The sequence below is a fragment of the Bidens hawaiensis genome, unplaced genomic scaffold, assembly GCF_021521415.1.
Source record: "Bidens hawaiensis isolate Kalapana, Puna unplaced genomic scaffold, B.hawaiensis_p1.1 tig00009970_1, whole genome shotgun sequence".
Classification (NCBI taxonomy): domain Eukaryota; kingdom Viridiplantae; phylum Streptophyta; class Magnoliopsida; order Asterales; family Asteraceae; genus Bidens; species Bidens hawaiensis.
Window position 1 is genome coordinate 63,318 of NW_027491757.1, and position 15,941 is coordinate 79,258.

At 37.9% G+C, this 15,941-nt stretch overlaps 1 protein-coding gene across 1 annotated transcript in view; it reads left to right on the top strand.

Moving 5' to 3' along the window:
• The first annotated feature begins 9,326 nt into the window (after positions 1-9,326).
• Positions 9,327-15,941, top strand: part of LOC143533982 (ubiquinone biosynthesis protein COQ4 homolog, mitochondrial-like) — a 28,403-nt gene continuing 21,788 nt past the window's right edge. The window contains exon 1 of the mRNA XM_077028598.1: positions 9,327-9,355. The gene's annotated coding sequence lies outside the window, so the exon portion shown is untranslated. The remainder of the gene's footprint in view (positions 9,356-15,941) is intronic.

Consider the following 15,941-nt stretch of genomic DNA (forward strand, 5'->3'; position numbering starts at 1 on the left):
CGACCCTAATTGCAAACTTATACATCCGATCTTAAATATCATGTTCAAACGGTCTCGGGTCGGGCCAAGTAAAGACCAATTAAAACTTGAAGAATCAATTTTAGTAACCAAAAAAACAGGATACGTGAGCCATAACCCTAAAAAAATACGCATACGGCTTACTTGAAAGTAAATAAAATTCCAATTCAACCTTCTACCGTACTACTATGATCAACCGAGCAAGTGATTATGAACGAAACTTGAGTCAGACATTTCATCAAACAGTTGGTGTGCGCTTATGAAAAATAGTGTAGAAGCATATAGTTTATTGAATTGATTCCCTAATTAACAAGTTTAAACAACAATAGCACATGAATAACAACAGTTTAAGTAGAAAAAGAAAAAGAAGTTGTTAATAATAAATAGATTACCTAGAGAAAGAGGCAAATTAAATTTTCATCCAAGATTTAGTAATTGATCCATAGTGTAACTTCCAACTTTTTGTTATATAATAAATGACGGAAAATTTTGTTATTAACTGTGTGTCGTTAAGTTAGTCGTGTGTTAAATGTTTGGATAAGGATTTGAAATGGGAATGGAGAGTGGGTGGTGTGACCCATAACCCACTACATAAACCCAACCCACCCACCATTTCACCATTTATGTCTCCCTCCCCACACACTAAAAACACACACTTCTTCTCTCAAACACCTGGATCCAAATCCGAGCAAAAGAAAGGTGAATCTCGTGTTCAACGTCATCGAGTAACAAGAAATGTTTGGAAGATCCTGCGTGTTGTCCCGATCTGAACTCGAACCCGAAGCAAAAGGTAGGTTTCGGTTTAAATGGTTAAGTTTTATGGTTAGAACCGGCATGCAAATAGATATAATGATAGATCGAGTTGTGAAATGTAAGAAAAAATATAAACTTGGTAATTTATAACCTCTCGGGTGCACTTTGTGATAAAAAGGTGGTGTTTGGACTTTGAGAGATGGGTTCAGGATCAGGTGCATGGGGTCAGAATGTGTCAAAAGTTGGGAAAGAGTAAAAATTAGGTCCTGAGGAAGAGCCACGAAGTAAAATGGCTTTAAAATGGTAAAAACGAAGAAAGGAAGGCATTTCGCTTCGCTCAGCCTTGAGAAGCGAAACAGGCATTTCCCTTCGCTCAGCCAGGCGAAGTGAAGCGCTCCCATGCGAATGAAATGCTCCCATGCGAAGCGAAGCGCTCCGATGCGAAGCGAAACGAAACCTCCCATGCGAAATTGTTTAAGTTGTGACCCGATTAATTTTTTGATGCGTTTTTATTAAAGGACCGTTAACGAAAATAAAATTTTTCCGAGCTGACCTGGCAGCTCAACCCCAGCCAGGGGCTCTGCCCCTTGGACCCTGCTAGGGGCTGCCACCCCTAGACCCCGCTACCAGGGGCGCTGCCCCCGGACCCCCGTTAGATGAGAGTTTCATTAACTTAGATGTAGGAAGTAGTAGTAATGGATAATTGACACATGTAACGTATTGTACAGTTAGCCGTGCTCAACTAAGGAAGGGCATTACCATTAACGGCGTAAGCTGACTTACTTAGATGTAGGAAGTAGTAGTAATGGATAATTGACACGTGGAATGTATTGTATGTTAAATTGATTAACTAGAACTCACTCAGCGTAGCTGACTTTTAGTATGCACGCAGACAGATAGGTTGAGGCAGCTGGCTTGAGGAAGGACACATGGCACGAGCTAAAGAGACTGGCATCTATGAAGAAGTGTCAAGACTATTTTATGTTATGTTATGAAAAGACAATTTATATGTTAAGACAAAAATGAATGTTTGTAATGTGATGTTTGAAGTTTTAAATTATTCCGCGAAAGTTTAAATTAACTCTGATTTTAGAACTGTGTTTATAAGTAAATCCAACACCACAGTAGGGTTACCGGGAACGGGGCCTTACACATAGCCTTATCTTGCAGGTGAGACGATGTCGAGTTGAGCCTCCCGGTGGTGTGGTACGTAGTGGGTTTAGTACGCCTTGCCAAAACGGCTCCGAAACAAACAAAAAGGTGTGTGCCGCACTCACGAAGGACTGCCAGCGATGCAATAGGGCCTATTTCCCCCATTTTTTTTTGTTTATTTTTTAGTAGAGATTCTAATATATGGTTATGGTTTGGAACGTAGGATCCCGGATAGGTCGGTGTCCTGAACTTATTGATAAGTTTATGCTAACATTTTTCGCATATCGTTCTATTAGATCTTTGCGCCAACCGCCTAAAGACTTAATAGTTTGTTTATTCCTTTTTATATAAAACGAGGTGATTACGCTGGATATAGACATATTATCTTTTACACTCAACACTTGCATTCTCTGTAATCCAGTTCACCATCGCAATCAGTCCTCGAGTTATAACATTTTTCGATCTTAATAACATTACTGGAGGAAGGTGATAATTATCACCTCCCGAGGTTTTACACTGAAGATCCCTAGGTATTAAGGGCTTTCCTCGTACTATTCAGAGTCGCATGCTGTCTTATTACACACATTTTACTATAATCTGGAAAGCACACCACCTCACTACTACATTTAATCATAAAACTGATTCACTAACTTTTCCCCCAGACATTATTTTTTAAGGGGGGACACACCTCTGACTTGGAATGACGTATCATCGCCTTTATTGAGATCCCTCTATGCATACAAGTGTGTAAATCACAAGAGAGATAGTAAAGAGCTATAAAGAACATAATTGCGTGGGAAGGGAAAACTTCTATTTATAGTAGAATTCTTGGGCCAAACCCTAATGGGCTTGCCTATCGGTGGGCTTATCATTAATGTGCCCATTAAAGATATTGATGTTTTCAACACATAACATGCATTTTACAAACACATTCAGGTCTAGTAGGGATACAACATGTCATAATTATAAAGGTACAAGGTACAACAAACTGCTTTGTAAAGTTTACCCTAGTTGTTCAACTTGGTGCGACTAACATCTATACATGCTAATAGCTCTTTTTTTTTTTGGTTAATAGTAATTATCCGTAGTGAAACTGCTTTTAGAGAAGACTCCTTAGAGAAGATTCTTAAAGAAACAAATAGAGCAGCGGTCTTAGAGGCTTTAAACGAGATGGCTCCCACAAACTCGAAAGACCGGTGAAAGTGGATTATCGGGGATTCAAGACAGTTCACATCAAAATTCCTTAGGGTATTGATCGAGAACAACTTGTTTCCTAATTATAACTTTTACTTTGCATGCAATAAATAGTCCGGATTAAAGTAAATTTTTTCGGTTGGAGGGAAATTCAACAAAAAACGCCTGACTCTAAGTGCACTTTCGAGGGCAGGCGTCCGGATCCAGGGACTTTATGTTCATTTTGTGGTGTTGAGCAAAAAAATATTGACCATCTATTGATTACTTGTGAGGTTTATCGAGATATATGGCGGCAAATCGAGTTTTGGTGTAAAATCCCGTAGTTCTTGGTTTCAACTATTTTAGAGTTTTTGCACATCCTCTTAGTTAGGTTGTTTTACAAGCAGTGTTCTTAACCACAATGTGGTGTATATAACGCTCTTAGTTAGATAAAGTTCTCAATGGAAAGGAGGGGAACCGGTTAAGAATTATATAGGAGATATAAGTTTGGATAAAAAAAATAGGGTGAGACTTTTTTTCAATCAGGTAGGGCGTAACTTTGATCTTCTTAGTCCTTTGTAATCATGTGTACTCTTTTTTGTCTAGCTGCTTGCTAGTTAGGGGGTGTTTGGTACAGAGAATGGAATTGTAGAGAAATGAAATAGAGAAATGGAATTGCAGAGAAAGGGAATTGGTCTGGAGAATGAGAATTGACTGTTCTGTTTGGTAGTACAGAGATTTCAGTAGAGAAATATAGCTGAGAATCATTTCTCTTGTTTGGTACATAGGAAATAAACAGAGAATTATATCAACTTTATCATTAGCACAAGTATTTTTTTCATAACAAATATTTAATAAAAAATAAAAAACATATAAAAAGATGCATAAATTCCAACCAAAATATGCATTGATCAAACCAATTCACATACAAAACATAGTTTTTAAGCAAAAAACATCAACCATAGTTAAAACCAATTCACATACAAAACATACTTCAACCATACACAACTATCCCATTGAACCATCGGTATACAACTCGACCATCTCAATTTTCTCTTCTATTGTCAACGCAAGAAAAGAACGTCCTAGATCCACATCTTTACCAATCAAATGAGCTGCTTTGAACCGTTTTTTCGTAGTGATACCTGGTAAAGCTTTCAACTCATCACTAACCTTTTCATAGATTTCACGAGCCTCCATACCTTCTTTGCTAAGTTGTTCACCCACCATCTCCCCAAATCGAAGCAAAACTTCCTTGATATCTTTGCAAGACTCTCGATATATCTCATCTGCATCCGTGCTTCTACCTCTTTTGCGCTTGCTTGTTACACTTCCTGTTTGTCCTTCAGATCTATCAACATTTGGAACGGCTTCATCAACAAAATCAAAGTCTTCAATATCAATAGGTGAGCTTTTTTGCGTCTCTTGAACAACATCTTCTTCTCCAAGGTCAACTGCTTTACTACCAGTAGCTCTATCCTTACCGAATATGGTACACAATTTGTCATAGAAAGGAAATGACTTGTCACGAAAATTCACAGCACCTTTGTGAGACTACAAGACAATTACAAATAAATTAGACTAAAATTTTAAAATCTAAAAAATATATTTTTTAGAATATACCTTCACGTATTCATTCCAAACACTATCATCGGCAATAATACAACATTTTTGTTCATCCCAACCAAACCCACTTGTATGCACCATATCATATACAATGCTAAAGTGTGTCTTCCATGTCTTCATCCTAGACTTTATATGTGGTTCTGCTTTGAGGCCAGAGTTAGGAAGACTTACATCTAGCAATTGTTGAACACCATTTAAATAACCTGGTTTGAATCCATTGTCAGCACCAGCATACTTTCCGGATGCATGTATCTCCATTAATGCATCAATTAGCTTTGCATCTTCATCATTTGTCCAGGTATGCTTGCTCCGAGTAACTCCTCTCACTATATTTGAATCTGCCATGTCTACGTACAAATGCATAATTATACAATTAAAAATCATAATTCATGTAACTACAAATACAAATATAACAAGAAACATTAATAAGAAACAAATAAAGTGCATAAATAAACATTAATAAGAAACATCCTTGGTTCTACAAATAAAAAATACATAATTGTCAAACATAATTAAGAAACATTGTTGGCACGCTGCGCACGCATCGCAGTCCAACTATTAAACATTTCATTAGCAAGAAGGTCTCTACGATCGGTCCATTCTTGTGAGGGCTCGATCATAGAAAAAACATTGTCATGGTCATTTGCAGGTTGTGTGTGATTTACTGGGATTTCGTTATCAAGAGGGTCTTCACTCATTGTTGTTCGTATGAAATTGTGCAATAAACAACAAGCAATGATGATACGTGGCATGGACTCTATGGGATGATATGAGTTATCACGCAAAATAGCCCATCTATCTTTAATCATTCCGAAATATCTTTCTATAACATTCCTGGCCGATGAATGTCTCATATTAAAGAACACCTTAGCATTCGTAGGAGGACGAGACCAATCGTTAAGATGATAACGTTGACCTCGATATGGAGTTAAAAATCCTTCACCATTTGTATAACCGACATCACAAAGGTAGTATGTTCCTACAATTAACCATAAACTCTATGTTAATTATCATACTTAAATCTATGTATATTCTTTGAAAATTGTCTATCACATACCCGGAGTTATTTTAAGACCAATGGGTCTACTGATTGCATCACGCAAAACTCTACTATCAGCTGCAGAACCCTCCCATCCCGCTAAGACATACATAAATAAAAGGTCTCTCGTACATACTCCGAGTACGTTAGTACAAATCTGCCCTTTTCTTGTCCTATAAGGTTTTCTATCAATTGCAGGGACTTTAACTTTAATGTATGTTCCATCTAATGCTCCTAAGCAACCCTGAGTTAAAAGAAAACATTACTTACTAATTTATGTTAGCAAAAAATATCTTTAATAAAAAATGTGTTTGACTAACCTTAAACCATTTCCATCTTTCATCAGTTTTATTATCTGGCACTGGCACGGGTGACTTGTAGAGTTCTTTGTGTAATCGACATATAGCATTTAAGACTAACTTGAAATACCGACTTACAGTTTCCCCGGACCGATGAAATCTACTATTCTTTGCATTATGAGCAAGGGTATGTAAAAACATAGCAACTTGCTCATCGACTAGCATGTTTTTACTATTCTTTAGTCCCCCTCTAGTTTCTAGCATATCACAAAGTGTTGTAAATGCATGTATATTCATTCTTATGTTAACAACACTCGTAACATCACTTTCATAAACCATCCTCACCATGTTTTCACGCCTATTATGGTAACTCATTAAATATTTTGTACGTAAAGTCATTGACTCAATCGACCGACGCAAATGATAAGTACACAACACCCACCAACGAATCGTAACATAAATGACATAAAATGCACCTATGGCAACTATTCTTTGTCTGGAAGGTGATCTTGCCATCTACACATAAAAATATAAGAAAATTCAAGAAAAGCAAATAACTCCAAAATATAATCCAAATATTAGCAACAAAGTGATCATGAAAGCAAGAAAAATGATTACAGGCTACTTTATTCACTGACTTGCTGAATGTTGTTTAATTGCCAATGTTTACATCAATATATATGTTATTTTGGATGAAATTGAACATCCAAGTTTCCATGTGAGTTACAAGTCAATGTTATACAAGATCCCTAAGGTTTCCATGTGAGTTACAAGTCAATTTCTAGATAAAAATGGTGTAAAAAGTGATGATTTGTTGATATGTAGAAATCTGAGTTTTTTGGTCAGATTTGAGTTTGTAAATATAGATTTATTTATCAACAAAACAATTGAAATAAATTATGAAAATATTTTCACAGAAACTTCAACATCTCTAGGTGTTTATATATTTTTCTCAAATTTTTAAAGTATGCATAAGGTTTTCAACTAAAATGCTAATTATCAAAGGTATCTAAAACTTACTGTTCAGAGTTTGTAAATGTCAAAATTTCTCAAAAATTGACTACTCAGGATTTGCATACAAGGCCAATTGGGAAATATTCTAGACACTTAAAATGTTCATTAGAAAGAGGAATGAAGTCTAAAACTTCAAAAACAAGAGAGTTATGCTCTTTAGAATTGGACCTAAAATCTGTCAGTCAAAAACAGATTTGACCTTCGGTTTTATTTTTCACGTTTGGGTAATCAAAACTTCTCTAAAAATTACGAAACCAGTGGGGTTTGAAACTAGACTCTTTGAACTTAATGTTAGAATCAAGAAACGATCAATTTGCATCTGTTATGATCAAAATATTGTTTGAACAAAACAACATTACAGATTTCATCAGCAACAGCATTCAAGCAACTCATGTAAACATTCAATTTATCGGTTCCAACATTCAACCTAGCATCTAAATATCATTCTAACATAAAATTCATGATTCAAACTCATCAATTTCATACCATATAATGTTCAATTCCCAACCTAGACATCAAAGATTTCATCAAGAGTCGAATTAAACATAAACCATTGAAATCTAACATATCTAAATCGATTACCAACAACATACAAACATCCCACGATAACAATCGACATCAGCAGCTGAGTTTGGATCGAGGTTTAGGTCTGGTCGAGCATAAGAAAGTCGAAAAAATGAAAGTTTCATACCTAGGATCGTTGGAATCGAAGCAAGGATCGCGAATACGAACTCGGTTCTTGGATTGGAGATGATTTGTGTGTGATTAGAGGCTGCAAGTCGATCGAACAGCAGGGAGAGGCGTGAGTTTGCTGCTGTAGATCGAACAGCAGGGAGAGGCGTGAGAGAGTGAGGCTGAGAAATGAAACCCTAGAAATCCAATTCTCCGCTTTTTTTAGAGAAACAAAATCAGAGAAATGGAAATGGTTTATTTCCATTTCTCACCTCTTTCTTTCATAAACAAACAAGAGAATTCTTTCCAATTCCATTTCTCACCCCTCAATTCCCTCTACCAAACACCCCCTTACGGTCGATAACAATGAAAAAAATCATGAATGAGGATAAATTTGCCAATGATGTTCCAATGATTATGTGACCATTTGATTTGATCGTTTGCTGAAAAATGTAATTAATCTATAAATACCAAAACCTATAATGTTTATAGGATTGTGAGGTGCACAATTCGGCTTTTGGGCCCAAATTATTTTTGAGTTTTGCCGAAACTAGTCAACACGGGTTTCGGCTAAAATCGATATGATTTCAAATTGGTTTTTTAGAGGTAGATGGTTTATTCGGGTTAAACCCACTTACCCCAAACTGTACGGTTTGGTTAAGGTCTAAAACGTTTTCGGTTGGTGTTAACAGACAACACGTTTTTTGTTCACTTCTAGTTTGTCTTCGAAAAATATTAATAAACCAAAAGACATATTTATCACGTTTATAATTTTGGTCATTTAAAAATGACTTAACTATATTAAAAGACATATTTATCACGTTTATAATTTTGGTCATTTAAAAATGACTTAACTATATTAAAAGACATATTTATCATCCATTGGACCCAATTAAAACATTGCCTATTTGACAACTTTTGTCTCCTTAGTAATGAACAAGTTTATTCCCCTAAGTTTAACAATTTGGTTAAATCCTTCAAAAACATAAATATAAATTAAGTATCTAATAAAATAATAAACAATTTTGATCCTTGAATAAATTATTACCAAATCCACTACTTGTAGTATAGTGATAGAAAGGCTTAAGTTATCTAGTGGAGATCCAAATTCAATCCCCACTTGTGACACTTTCGACGGATTATTACAATAAAGGATTTGAGCTACGTCTTAGGCAATGTTATTAGTTCGAACCCCGACCAACCCCAGGTTTCCGTCCCACCGTGTGTTACACCAGAGAGTTCTGCTCATGCGACGGCACAACGACTGCTAAGTGGCAGACTGACAGGCGGCGGTTTGGTTTTCTCGGGGGAACGTCCAAGCCAAACTCTGAAGCTAACGAGAGCCTGGTTAAGACAACATAGTCTGGCCAAAATGAGACAACGGGACTCTCCAAGATTAAAGAGCACGGTGATCTAACACAAAAGTAAGTCACCGTTTCAAAAATTAAAATAATAATAGATTATTCCCATTACTAACTCATTATTGATACCAATACTGATGCCAATACCGACGGGTTTTAAAAGTAAATAAAAGAAGAACCGCACTTCCCTCTTCCTTCTAACACTAAACGGAACCCAAATCGGAGCCCTAAGTCTCTCAACTCTAAAGGTAATAACAATTTGAGTTTTGCATATTCATTATATGATGTTCATTTCTAGCTGCCTTCGAGCTTAAACCCTAACTCAATCCAATGTATTATTATTATTAATAATAATAATTGCTTAAATAGTTTAGATTAAAACCCTAGATTTTATATTTTCAGATTCATCAACATGGTGGTAGGTGTCCGGGTCCGACTGAGGGTGGCAGCAAGCGGCAGTGGCTCTTGGGTCTGTGGTTGGGGCGTTAGTGGACCCGATGCGAGCTGATTTGATAGCCGCTTTGGGTGAAACAACTGGTAGACCGGCTTTTGAAAGAGTGCTTGAAAGAATGAAAAGGAATCCCGAGGGCAGAGTATGATTCGTTTAACTTTACCCGAACAAATGATTGTTCGTTAAGAAAGTGAATATGCTCGTGTTTGTTTATGTTCGTTTGATAACAGTGTAATGGTAGTAAATAAAATTAAATGAATATATTAACGAATGTAATTGAATGAGCTTAAAACAAACGGATTTAAATAGTAGAATGTTCACGAACATGTACGAGCGAACAAGACCTGTGTTGATGCTCGTTCGTTTAACTAAATGAACAAAATTTGTTGTTATGTTCGTTCAATTATTAAATAAATTAACTTCCCGCCAAACGGACAAAAAATTTTTAAATGAATATATTAACGAATGTAAGTGAATGAACATTGTATTTTAAAGGTATAATAGTAAAATTGTATTTTTTTTATTTAAAGGGTAACTTGCATCAAATTGTATTTAGTTTTATTTAAAGGGTATAATAGCAAAATTGTTTTTTTTTTCCTTTTCCTCTTAACTTGGGAACACAAAAAATGTTTAATTTCCTTTGTTTTCCTTTTCTTTTCATTAAACTTAAGAACATAAAATAAAATGACACATTTTCCTTTCCCTTTCTTTCTTTTCTATTCTAATTCCTCATCCTTTCTTTTCTCTCCTTAAATGAAATTGGGGAACACAGATTTAGATACTTAGAATAGTTACTAACAACAAAGAATAACTAGTTTATGTTAATACGTATAAAATAGAAGTTTGGTGCCGCTAGGCAACATATTGAGCCAAATGGCGGTCTGGTATTGGACCACACCAATATTATTGTGTTTTTTTTGTTTTTAGTTACAATACTATAACAAACGTAATTGAAATCATTAAATTCGCGTTGACTCACACTCACCACCACAATGCCCGAGAGCGACAACGCTCAGGGTTTACCAACTAACCATCGCAACACCCGGGTTTACCGACCTTTTTGTTTAGTTCCTGTACGTAACGAACGCAACTTAGATCGACCGAATTTGCATCGACTCACCGCCGCAACGCCTGGGACCAACAACGCTTGGGTTTTACCGACCTTTTTGTTTTAGTTCTGATACCGTAATGAACGTAACTGAGACCGACCAAATTCACGTTAACTCACCACCGCAACGCGCATGTTCTAAATGTTAGCAGCTTATCCTAGACAAGGTTTAAAAGTATGGAATCGTGCCTCGAGGCGTTTCCTCTAAGCCTCATGAGGCGTATGCCTCGAGGCGAAACGAGGCGTAAGCCAGAGGCGGAATAAAAGATAAGTATAAAAAATATATATTTTATAAAAAGTTAAATATAAGGTATAAATTTGTGTATTAATGTCTAGGGTTAAATTCAATAAAGATGTAAAGTTGGGGTTAAAAAATGAAGTTTTGTGAAAAAAAAAAGCTTAAAAGGAAAGAACGTGTTTTAGAAAATATAAAAACTAGGGTTAAGGTAGCAATGGAAACAAAACTTGGGTTCTAAGCGTCGTTTGAAGACCCTCGCATGTTCTAGGTACACATTTTGCTCCATTTAACCCTAGCAATTGCCCATTGAAATCATTTCCAACACTGCTACCGCCTCACTCATCCGCCCAGCCTCACTCAAATTTCACCGCCTCAGACCATAGAGGCATACACATTAAAGAACCATGTGAGGCGCCGCCTCATATTTGTTTCCTCACCGCCTCATCTCGAGGCGCACCTTGAGGCGCCGCCTTAGACCGTTTTTTTAAACCATGATCCTAGATGTTGTATGCACATTAGCATATACTACATTATCGTCTCATGAAAACCAGTATAATATAATGTGTCTATCATCTATACATAAACTTAAGTCGAAGATATGTGTGGTTAATATGAGTGATTTAAGAGTATATTATGAGTCGTTCTAGAAAATAAAAATACAAAAGTAAATATATTGTATAACGCGTTATTCTATGTTTTTTGTTACTATCATGTTTCAACAACTAACTTGATTCTCTGCAAATAAGTTGAGGATAGACCATAAGAAGTACAACATACATAACCTCCAATTCTGGAAAAGCTGCAGGGTACGACGCATGATATAATTGCCTAGTCGCTTTCTTCACAATAATGTTGGCTAAAATATTTTCAACCCCTCCAATTCTGGAAAAGCTGCAGGGTAGGACGCATGCTAGAATTACCCAATCACTTTCTTCACAATCATGTTGGCTAAAATATTTTCAACCCCTCTAATTCTGTAAAAGCTGCAGGGTACGACGCATGTTAGAATTGCCCAATCCCTTTCTTCACAATAATGTTGGCTAAAATATTTTCAACCATTTTGAGTCTTGGCTTCCGGTATCGTAACAAACGCGATGAAAACCGACCGAATTTGTAGACTCGCAACCTCAACACTTGGGATCGACAACATCGAGTTTTACTCACAGACGCCACCTCATTGGTCCACCTTAACTTTTATATTACATTTTTTTGTTTTGTTTTTGGTTTTGGTTCCAATACAATAACGCATGTAATCAAAACCGACCTAGTTTGCGTTGATTTAGCGCCTCAACGCTTGGGCCGACAATGCTTGAGTTTTACCAACGCTCGGGTTTTACTGACTTGCCCTGATACAACGCGTCGGGTGTAACACTAGTTTGTGATATATATGGAGTTCTATCTCATCTCATCACAACACAAATATAAATTCATTAAATTTATGACACATGGAATTCTAACTTATATCTCATCACAACACAAATACAAACAAATTCATTACTGGATTTGATGGAGTTGGGATTAAATTGCACGGTGGAAGCAGCGCGCCTTTGACTGTTGACTTTTATTTACTTGATAATGTGAGTTTAAGTTTAATTTGTGACACTGAAGTTGTCTAATGTAAACAAAAAAAAAGAGAGGAAATTTGTCTTACGTAAAAGTTGATACTAATAAAGTTAAGTTATTCTTTTAAGTTAGATGAAAAGCATACAAAATTACAAACGAATATCGGTACTGATTTTCAGTAATAATGATACGGTACTAATATTGTTTGGTTTTTAACGAAACTTTTACTGAAATGTAGATAGTAATAACACGTCGCAAATACTTTAAGATTTTTATAACGTTATATTATATTATTAGGAGGCAAAAATCAAAAATGAAAATGTCGTCACATTATTAAAAAAAGGCTTAATGTGGTTTCAGCAGCTATCAGGCAAAAAAAACCTCATCGAAATCGTCACCTGTGTTATCATCACGAGTGAACCAATACACATGCCAAGTGTTTGATAAAATGTCTAACTCAGAATCAAACAGGAACAAGGCGGGGATGATTTTTGAAAATAACATAGATGCTGTTAGTGGAAATAACTCTAATAGGACATCGTTCTCGAACCTAGGTTGTTAGTGGTTAGTAGAGATCATCAAAGGAAACAGGTGGCACAAGTTGATGATGTTAAAGATCAATATATTGTGTTCATGATAGTAAATGAAGCACTTGAAGATGTAGAGTGCTTTGAACCAATTGGATCACTGAAGCTTCCGAGAAGACCGGAGCAAGTGCATTTACAAGGTTCACCACTGCTTGTCAATTTTTAAAATAGTTATAAATCTCTAAGTACACGTGGGCACGTGGCAGTTTTGATTCATCTTATATGTAACAGTTGAAACCGGTAAAACAAGAAAATAGTCAAAACGAAACGTGTCAAACGGTCAAACAGTTCAAAAGTTGCTTAAAGTGCATTTTGCATAAAACTTTCTAAATCATTTTAGTTAAAGTGCTTATTGGTATTAGAGTTTAATTTTGTTTATCCCACAAGGGCGAGGTTGGATTCTCTAGGGTTTGTTTCTGGTTTAGTGAAAAAGTTAGATTATCATTTAAACAATACAAACTTTATAACTGATAATTACTTGTAAATGTACAACTTTTTTGGACAAGTGTTTTGACCCAAACCCGTTGACACAGGCAATGACATGGTGTCTTTATTTCTCGGGATAACAATTGTGTCTACTAAACCAAATTCATGAACTATAGGTTGTAAGCTCATGTCTGAGTGGAAACATGAATGGATGTTGTAGGGGTATGGTACTAAAACCCGGTTCTACGACCCTAAATCTATTATGTTTGGCTTATTTCATTACATGGACTAATACAATGTTATTGGGCTGAGGGGGTTTTGTGGAGGTAACCCTAACTGGGCTAGACCCATTAGGGTACCATGATGGTGGCCATGAGACTCTATATAAGGAGGTCTCCACCTCCTTATCAAGGGTCATGCTCAATAAGAGCCACCACCACCTTTTTGTGTCTGTGAACAAGAAATCCTCAGGATATCTTAGCAGTCACCTCCACACCCCCGAAACCATTGCAGGTCTCAACATTGCAGGTCACAGGCGCAGCCGCAGAAGAAGAAGATCAAGACGTGGTTCGTTCATCTCGAAAATCCGTGGAAACATCGTCATGGATCTGGTTAGATTCATTTCGTGATTCGACATTGGCGCCATCCGTGGGACGGCAACGAACTGCCCTTCGATCTTCATCTCGGCCGTCAGATCTCTCCCAAGAAAAACACAGATCTGGAAGTTTACAGAAAAAGGCTTCAAAGCTTGTTCTATTAAAGCTCAAAAAGATCCATAGATCTAAAAAGAGGCTTCCAGATCTGGGCAAGAAGAAACGGCCTGGTTCGAATGATCAGGTCTCCGGATCTGTGATGGTTTTAAATCTGCTCCGGGCTTCAGATCTGTCCAGATCTGATTTACAGATCTAGGTCTAGATTACAGACCTGGATTTTAGGTCTAAAGTTGCAGATCTGACTCTAAAACTGCAGATCCAGAAATTACCAGACTTCCGCCGCCATGTACGCACGCCCGTGGATTCTCACTCCGCAGCCGTGCATGTGCCGCCGCGGAAACCACCATCTGGGTTTTGCGCAAGAGACCTCTGCCATGCACGCGCACTCACGAGTCATCACTCTATCGCCGTGCATGCGCGCATCAGGCTACGCGCCAAACTTCAAGGTTGGGAATCCTCCTAATATCCCATATGGCTACGCGCCAAACCGCAAGGTTGGGAATCCTCCTAATATCCCATATGGCTACGCGCCAAGGTTGGGAATCCTCCTAATATCCCATATGGCTACGCGCCAAGGTTGGGAATCCTCCTAATATCCCATATGGCTACGCGCCAAACTTCAAGGTTGGGAATCCTCATAATATCCCATATGGCTACGCGCCAAACTTCAAGGTTGGGAATCCTCCTAATATCCCATATGGCTACGCGCCGAACTTCAAGGTTGGGAATCCTCATAATATCCCATATGGCTACGCGCCAAACTTAAGGGTTGGGAATCCTCATACCATATGCTCACGCATCACATATGCTCACGCATATTACACATGCTTACGCATCACATGCTCACACATGTCACAGTCTACACGCACGCGCCCGCAACATCTGCGCGTGGCGCATAACACAAAACCAAAGTCTACGCGCACGCGCATGCAACATCTGCACGTGGCGCGTGACATAAAGTAGCTCGTAAGCCGCCTCACGCGCAAGCTCCACTATTATTACAGCTCATAAGACGCCTCGCGCTCCAGCTGTTATTATTCTTACAGCCCGTAAGTCGCCTCACGCGCAGGCTTTTATTATTCAGCTCATAAGACGCCTCGCGCGCAAGCTGTTATTATTCTTACAGCCCGTAAGTCGCCTCACGCGCAGGCTTTTATTATTCACACAGCTCGTAAGCCGCCTCACGCGCCAGCTCAATTATTATTCTTATAGCTCGTAAGACGCCTCACGCGCAAGCTTTTATACTCACAGCTCGTAAGTCGCCTCACGCGCCAGCTCAATTATTATTCTTATAGCTCGTAAGACGCCTCACGCGCAAGCTTTTATACTCACAACTCGTAAGTCGCCTCACGCGCCAGCTCAGTTATTATTCTTATAGCTCGTAAGACGCCTCACGCGCAAGCCTTTATACTCACAGCTCGTAAGTCGCCTCACGCGCCAGCTCAATTATTATTCTCAAAGCTCATAAGACGCCTCTCGCGCGCAAGCTTTATTACTTTCACAGCTCGTAAGTCGCCTCACGCGCCAGCTCAGTTATTATTCTTATAGCTCGTAAGACGCCTCTCGCGCGCAAGCTTTATTACTTTCACAGCTCGTAAGTCGCCTCACGCGCCAGCTCAATTATTATTCTCAAAGCTCATAAGACGCCTCTCGCGCGCAAGCTTTATTACTTTCACAGCTCGTAAGTCGCCTCACGCGCCAGCTCAATTATTATTCTCAAAGCTCATAAGACGCCTCTCGCGCGCAGG